We start from the raw sequence: 7,928 nt of genomic DNA on the forward strand, positions 1-7,928 counted from the left end.
TGCTATGAATTCTAATTTTTAATGGAAATGGAGACGTCTTGAATAGGCTGTTCTGCTTTATTGCCTGCACTGTCTCACAAGCAGTTGTGCAGGAGATCTTTCATAGCTGATGGGTCTCCTTTTGTGTGTGATTTTATCTTGTGGGCTACTAGTCATAACAAAATGAGTAATATCAATACAATATGATAAAATAAAATGTTAGATCCTGTTGGGAATAATTGAACCCAGGGCCTGAAAAAACAAAAACCTCATAGACTCTAATAGGCAAACCTAGAAAGCTTAAGCTCCCTGGGTTTCGTTTTCCCTTGTGTGGGAACCCAGCCTCAGAGGTGCCTGTGAGGCTGCAGCATTGTTTTGAGAAGATAGCTACATTCTGTTCTACTCTCCTTGCCCTTTACCTCATTTCACGCCCACATATCTTTTTGTTGCAAAATCAGCAAAACAATTCCATAGTTCCCATTAAAATTGTAGCAGTTAGAGTGACCCTTTATATGTGTGTGTTTTCATGTTTATGATCCCTAAGCGTCAATCCAAGCCCCTCCCAACATTGTCTCACTTTAGAATACTGTTCATACTCCTGATTTCCAAAGAAATAACATCCTGGCTTTGAAATACAACAAGTGATATGTAGTTTGGGCTTGTTATTTCTCCTTTTATGTTATGATGTATTCCGTCTGCTAATATTTTTGCTTGAGAAACCTATAAAATGGTGAAACAGATAATAAACAGGGCTCTCTTCCTTGCCAGACTCTCATGTCTGTGTGAGCTTGAGACCCACTTTTGATCAAGAAGTGTATGTGTGTGTTTACTTGATATCTGGCTGAACATCCAAGCAGGTAATTGGAATCCTCACTGCTCGCACTCCTTCTCGGGGTAGTAAGGTGAGCAAGCCCACCCTTGGTGGAAACTAAAAGTCACCCTAACAATCCCATTGAAACCTATCCAAGAGAGGTCAGATGTGCTGATACTGTATTTTATCACTGAAGCAAGGGCAAGGTGTGATCTATGATTTTATTTCTCAGGTGTTTTTTTCTTTCCTGCTTGGTTTGTAAAAGATTATTGTATATGAGTCAATGTTTTGTATTAGGACTTTTGAAGGGATCAGAAGGGGAATGAAAAATGGTATCCCTTTATGCTTCAGCTTGAGTGAAGCAGTATTTGTGAGGTTGTTGCTTGATTTGCCGTGCCATCCTGTGCATGGCTACTCAGAAATCAGCCATGCTGAATTCAATGGGACTTACAGCTTGAAGAAATCATACAGCATAATTCTAACTATGTCTACTTAGAAGTCCTTACTGTCAGGTAAGCGGGGTTGGGATTGAAGCCTTAGGGTGTAGTCCAAACTCCCAACCCCTCTGGTGGGGCTTTGTGGAGTGGCAGGGCTATTGCCACATCTCCAGCCCTGCTGCTCATGATCAGGCAGCCACAATGGGGGGCAGGATGATTCGATCCAAATAAGGATCTGAAGCCTTTGCCTGAAGGCAGTGAGATTGGCTCAGGATTCAGTGGATCCTAGGCTGGCTCAGGCCTGCCCCCTGCCTGCCGTTGGAACCCTCCTTTTTGTGGCTTTCTGCTGGCTCCTGCCAGTGGGGAACCCACTAACGGGCCTCCTACTCACCCACTGGAGTAGCTCACCCACCCATGCAGAAGGTTGGCTTAGCTGGCAGAGCTGAGTAGAGGGACATCTCTGTTCAATCTAACCCCACACTCAGCCCAGCCTAAGGAAGGTTTGGACTGCTCTGCGCATCAGTTAATAGCATGTATGTGTGCCGATTCAGTCAAGGTGATTTTTATTTATTTGATTGTCTGCATACATTTGCATAGGTCTGAAGAAAAAAAGCATTTCTTTGGTTTATAGATTCTGTATGCATGTTTCACAGCAGGCCCCATTTCAGAAGAGGAGGAGCAGCTTGCCTGGTGGGTGGAGCCACAGCAATAGCCTCCCAGCAATGGTGCTACTGCCAAGTACCAGGAAGGACAGGGTGGGTGTGAGGCAGCAGTGAGGTTGGGGATGTGCGGATGCACCAGTAGAGCCAATATGGTGTCAGCCCAGTCCTGACCTCCCTGCCACCTGTCAGGCCCAGGATGTGACTCAGGAACCAGACCAGCGGTTGTAGTTAATTCGTGTTTTATTAGGGTAATGTCCAAACAAAGACTGCGTTTTCTCATGAAGCAATACAGGGATACAGGTCCTGCGGCATTGGGAGAAAGTTGACAGAGCAAGGGACTTCTTCCCACCTGTTCTTTAAGAAGGGGCCAAACGGGCGCGCAATCTTTCGCTCCTCCTTAACTGCCCCTCAGGTACTGCCCGCCTTCCCCCCCTTCTCTCCTGTCTTTTCAGCTGTCTGCGTGTGCGCGGTGAGGGGGGAAGCATCACCCCCTCCTCTTCTGAAGTTTCCGATTCCAGGATGGGGGATAGGGGAGGGGCTGATGGTAAACTGCCTCCCCGCTTTTCTGCTGTGAGCAGCCCTCCCTCTTCCCCCTCTTGCTCTGAGCCTGAAAGAGGGGGAGGCGTGAGAATGTCCAGGGAGGGCTCAGGCTCCCCATTGCTAAGCGACCTTATCACTGGCAGTTCCTCTGTTTCGTCTTCGCTCCAAAGGGGGGAAGTTCCTCCCCCTTCCCTCTGCCATCCATCCGAATACTCTTCTCCCAACTCTCCGGGATCCAGCTCCCCGGGATTGGGACCCCAGCTCTGCCTTCCGACACCATCCCCCCTCCCAGGCTGTGCCCCCCTCCCCTTGTCTGGCTTGGGACGGTGGGGAAAACGTTGATGGAAAAGTTTTACCAATTCTGGAGCATGCACATCAGCTGCATCTTCCCATGATCTGTCAGCCACCCCATAGCCTTTCCAGTGAATCAAGTACTGCAGCTTGTGGCGTCTAATCCTGGAATCTAAGATCTCCTCAACTTCAAACTCAAGCTGCTCATTTACCAGGAGTGGAGCTCCAGGAGGTTCCTCCGGCCGTAACTCACTGGGAGGGGCGGCTTTCGTTAAGAGGGATCGATGGAACACAGGATGTATTTTAAACGTGTCAGGCAGCTTCAGTCGGTACGCCACGGGATTAATTTGAGTTTCTATTTCGAAAGGACCCACCCTCTTGTCTTGTAATTTTCTACATTTGCCCGGCATCTGGAGGAAGCGGGTGGACAGCCATACCTGGTCTCCCGGTTGAAGGGGGGGGCCCTCCTTCCTGTGCAGGTCAGCAACTCGCTTGTACTCCGTTTTGGCTTCGTTTAACTGCTGTTTCAGTGTCTGTTGCGCCGCTTGCAATTCCTTAAGGAAGTTCTCAGCTGCCGGTACCAGCATTCCTTCTGAGCTGCTTGGAAAGACTTTAGGATGGAATCCATAATTAGCGAAGAACAGGGTTTGTTGAGTGCTGGAGTGCAGAGAATTGTTGTAGGCGAACTCTGCAAAATGCAAATATGATACCCAGTCAGTCTGTTGATAGGACACATAACTTCATAAATATCATTCCAAAACGGCGTTCAAGCGTTCCGTCTGCCCATCTGTCTGGGGATGATGGGCGGAGGAGAGTTTTAATTCCGTCTGCAACTGTTTCCACATTGCTCTCCAAAATTTGGCTGTGAACTGAGTTCCTCGGTCTGAGACTATGCTGTTTGGCGATCCATGCAGCCGGTAGACTTCTTTTATGAATAACTTGGCCGTTTCTTTAGCCTCTAAGGCCCCTGCACAAGGAAGAAAGTGTGCCATTTTGGTAAGTAGATCCACCACTACTAAGATGGCTGTCATTCCTTGGGACTTGGGTAGATCAGTTATAAAATCCATGGAGAGGTCCTTCCAGGGTTCGTGTGGGACAGGCAACGGTTGTAACAGTCCTGCTGGTGTCCCTGTTTGTGTTTTTGTCCGCAGACAGACAGAGCAGGACTTTACATAACTCTCAATATCCCGACGCATTTTAGGCCACCAGAAGTCCTTGGCCATGTTCTGAATGGTCTTGTAAATCCCAAAGTGTCCCGCTGTGATGGAATCATGACACTGGCGTAGGATTCTGAGCCTTAATTCCCCTTCTGGCACATATCTGGCGGTTTTGAACCATAACAGTTCATTTCTCCAGTGAAAGGTTACTTCTGAGTCTTGACCTTGTCCCGTCTCCTGCTGATATTTTAGCATGTCTGCATCTTCTTGTTGTGCCTTTTTGAGTTCCTCTTCCCATGAAGGCTGGCATACTCCCAACATTAATTTCTCTGGCGGGATTACGTACTGAGGCTGGTCCTCGGATTCACTTTCTTTGTATTGTGGCTGTCTGGATAAGGCATCCGCTCTCTGGTTTTTGGCTTGGGCATGGTAAGTAATCTGGAAGTTAAACCTAGTGAAGAACTGGGACCATCTTATCTGTCTCTGGTTCAGCTTTCTGGCTGTTTGGAGGCTTTCAAGATTCTTGTGGTCGGAGCGCACTTCAATTCGATGAGAGGCCCCCTCTAGGTATTGTCTCCAGTTTTCAAAAGAGTCCTTGATGGCCAGCAGCTCCTTCTCCCAAACTGTGTAGTTCTTCTCTGCAGGCTTTAACTTCCGAGAGAAGTACGCACAGGGGTGCAGCTCCTTCCCTTCTTGGTCTAATTGTAGCAGGACCCCCCCGATGGCAAAATCTGAAGCATCTGCTTCCACTACGAAAGGGCGGTTCGGATCAGCAAAGCGCAGAATGGGCTCAGTAGCAAACCTTCTCTTCAGCTCCTCAAAGGCCTCGGTGGCGTTCTCTGTCCATTGAAACTTCTTCTTCCCCCTTAAACAGTCAGTCAGAGGAGCTGTTAATTTGGAAAACCCTGGAATGAACTTTCTGTAATAATTGGCAAACTCCAAAAACCGTTGTACATCCTTTTTGGTGACAGGTTGGCCCCAGTCCAATATGCAGCTTACTTTCCCTGGGTCCATCTCCACGCCTTCCGCTGAGATTCGATATCCAAGGAAGTCTAGAGACTTGAGGTCAAATCCACATTTCTCTAATTTAGCATACAGGTGATTTTCTCTCAGTCTCTTCAACACTGTCTTCACATGCTGGTCGTGGTCTTCCTGGTTCTTTGAGAACACCAGGATATCATCTGAGTAACAGATTACATACGTGTCCAACAAGTCTCTAAACACGTCGTTCATGAATTTTTGAAAAATTCCTGGACTTCCACAAAGCCCGAACAGCATGACCAGGTATTCATACTGTCCGTAAGCGGTCAAGAATCCTGTTTTCCATTCATCTCCCTGCTTCATCCTGATCAGATTGTACGCTCCTCTCAAATCCAACTTCGTGAAGATTTTTGCAGAGCGCAGTCGGTCCAGCAACTCTGAGATCAGGGGCAGCGGGTAGCTGTTGGGGATGGTGATCTGGTTCAATGCGCGATAGTCATTACAGGGTCTGAGTTCCCCCCCTTCTTTTTCACAAACAATAGTGGCGCTCCAGCAGGGGATTGTGAGGGGCGTATGAATCCTCGCCTCAGGTTTTTATCCAGGAATTCCTTCAGGGCCTCCCTCTCATTCTCTGTGAGAGAGTAGATTCTCCCTGATGGGATGCTGGCTCCTGGCACTAGATCAATCGCACAGTCGTAAGGGCGGTGGGGGGGTAAAGTCTCTGCCTCTTTTTCATCAAACACATCTTTGAATTCTTCATACTTTGGAGGCAGGGTCACTTGCTCAATCTCTTGCACTGCCCCCGCTAAGGTGTTCTTGATTCCTTCAGGTTGACAGTTCCCCTGGCAATACTGTGAGGTGAACCACACCACCGCCTCCTTCCAACTTATTTTGGGTTCATGCTTTGCTAGCCAGGGCATTCCCAGAATCACCTCAAAGTTCAAGAGATCTGACACGTATAGCGAAATGAACTCTTCGTGCCCAGGGATTTGAAGTTTCACTTCCTCCGTGGCTTGTGTCACCCCTCCTGACTTCAGGGGTCTCCCATCGATAGTCTCCACAGCTAGGGGAGCATCCAGTTTCCACCGGGAAATTCCATGACGCTTGACTAACTTTGCATCAATAAAATTTGTGGAGGCTCCACTGTCAATTAAGGCAGTGGAATTAAACACCACTCCTCTGGAAGTTGTAATCCAAATAGGCAAGACCAACACCCCCTTTGAGGGAGGTTGGATCGTTGGGGGGCCTTTATACAATGCTGCCCCCAGTCCACCGGCCTGCACGTGGACTGGGTGTTCTAGTTTCCCGACGGCTCAGCTTTCCCCCCTTTCAGTCCACAGTCTCTAGCCACGTGGCCCGGCTTTGAACAATAAAAGCATAAACGTTCTCGACATCGTCTTTCCTTTTCTTCTTCTGACAATCTTGGCCTAGCCCCTCCCTGTCCCTTAGTTGCATTACCTGCCATCCCTGCAGAGGGAAGGGTCTTGCTGCGGGATGCCGAGGCTGAGTATCTCGGGACCTCCTGCTTCCTTTCCAGGCGCCTTCCTTCCATCTGGTGATCTACCTGTAGGCATAGCCGGATGAGCCCTGGTAGGTCAGCGGGGGGGGGGAGGTCCTGGCCAACTCATCCAGGATTTCAGCATTTAATCCACTCCGGTACATAAACATCAGGGCGGCATCATTGTAACCAGTTTCCTGGGACAGAATTTTAAAAGCGTTAGTGTACTCGGAAACAGTCCCTTTAGCTTGCTTCAGAGCGCCTAGTTGCCGCGCTACTGTTTCAGCTCTTTGTGGGTCTTGGAACATCTCGGTCATCTCCTGTATAAATCCTCTATACCTTCTTAAGACAGTATCCTTTCTCACGAGATACGGAGTCACCCATTTTGCAGCTTCTCCCTCCAGGAGGCTAATCACGAAGGTCACTTTAGCCCCATCGTCTGGAAATTCCGTGTGCCTGACATCCAGATATAACTCACATTGAGCCACGAAAGTTGCCAACTGATCACTTTGTCCCGCGTATTTTGGGGGCAATCCAATGGGAACCTTTACTACAGCAGCTGGAGGGGCTGTTTGCATCTGGTCTATCGTGGCCTTCAAGGTTTGATTATCCGTCTTCAGCGCCTTGACTGCTGCTAGCAGGGCTTGAACATCCGTCTGCAAATCAGCTACCTTAGTCCTCAAGAGTTTCACTTCTTCCGTCTCAGAAGTGGGGTTCGTCCCCCCCGCTGCTCCCTTTGACATCCCTTTGTCCCAGTCAAGTGAAGAGAGCGTTGAGGGTAATTTAGGTGGCTCTGTCAAGCTGTCAGGCCCAGGATGTGACTCAGGAACCAGACCAGCAGTTGTAGTTAATTTGTGTTTTATTAGGGTAATGTCCAAACAAAGACTGCGTTTTCTCATGAAGCAATACAGGGATACAGGTCCTGCGGCATTGGGAGAAAGTTGACAGAGCAAGGGACTTCTTCCCACCTGTTCTTTAAGAAGGGGCCAAACGGGCGCGCAATCTTTCGCTCCTCCTTAACTGCCCCTCAGGTACTGCCCGCCTTCCCCCTCTTCTCTCCTGTCTTTTCAGCTGTCTGCGTGTGCGCGGTGAGGGGGGAAGCATCACCCCCTCCTCTTCTGAAGTTTCCGATTCCAGGATGGGGGATAGGGGAGGGGCTGATGGTAAACTGCCTCCCCGCTTTTCTGCTGTGAGCAGCCCTCCCTCTTCCCCCTCTTGCTCTGAGCCTGAAAGAGGGGAGGCGTGAGAATGTCCAGGGAGGGCTCAGGCTCCCCGTTGCTAAGCGACCTTAGGCAGTTCCTCTGTTTCATCTTCGCTCCAAAGGGGGGAAGTTCCTCCCCCTTCCCTCTGCCATCCATCCGAATACTCTTCTCCCAACTCTCCGGGATCCAGCTCCCCGGGATTGGGACCCCAGCTCTGCCTTCCGACACCACCTGGGCAGACCACTCCCGCAGAAGAGGTATTCCCTCTTGTGTGTAGGGGTTGGGATGGGATTGCTCTTCCAAGAAGGTGCCTACCACCACTCATGGATTAACAAGTACTTACATTCAAAATAGTTTACTTTTAAAAAAT

Source organism: Rhineura floridana, chromosome 9 (genome assembly GCF_030035675.1).
Source record: "Rhineura floridana isolate rRhiFlo1 chromosome 9, rRhiFlo1.hap2, whole genome shotgun sequence".
In the NCBI taxonomy this organism is placed as follows: Eukaryota; Metazoa; Chordata; class Lepidosauria; order Squamata; family Rhineuridae; genus Rhineura; species Rhineura floridana.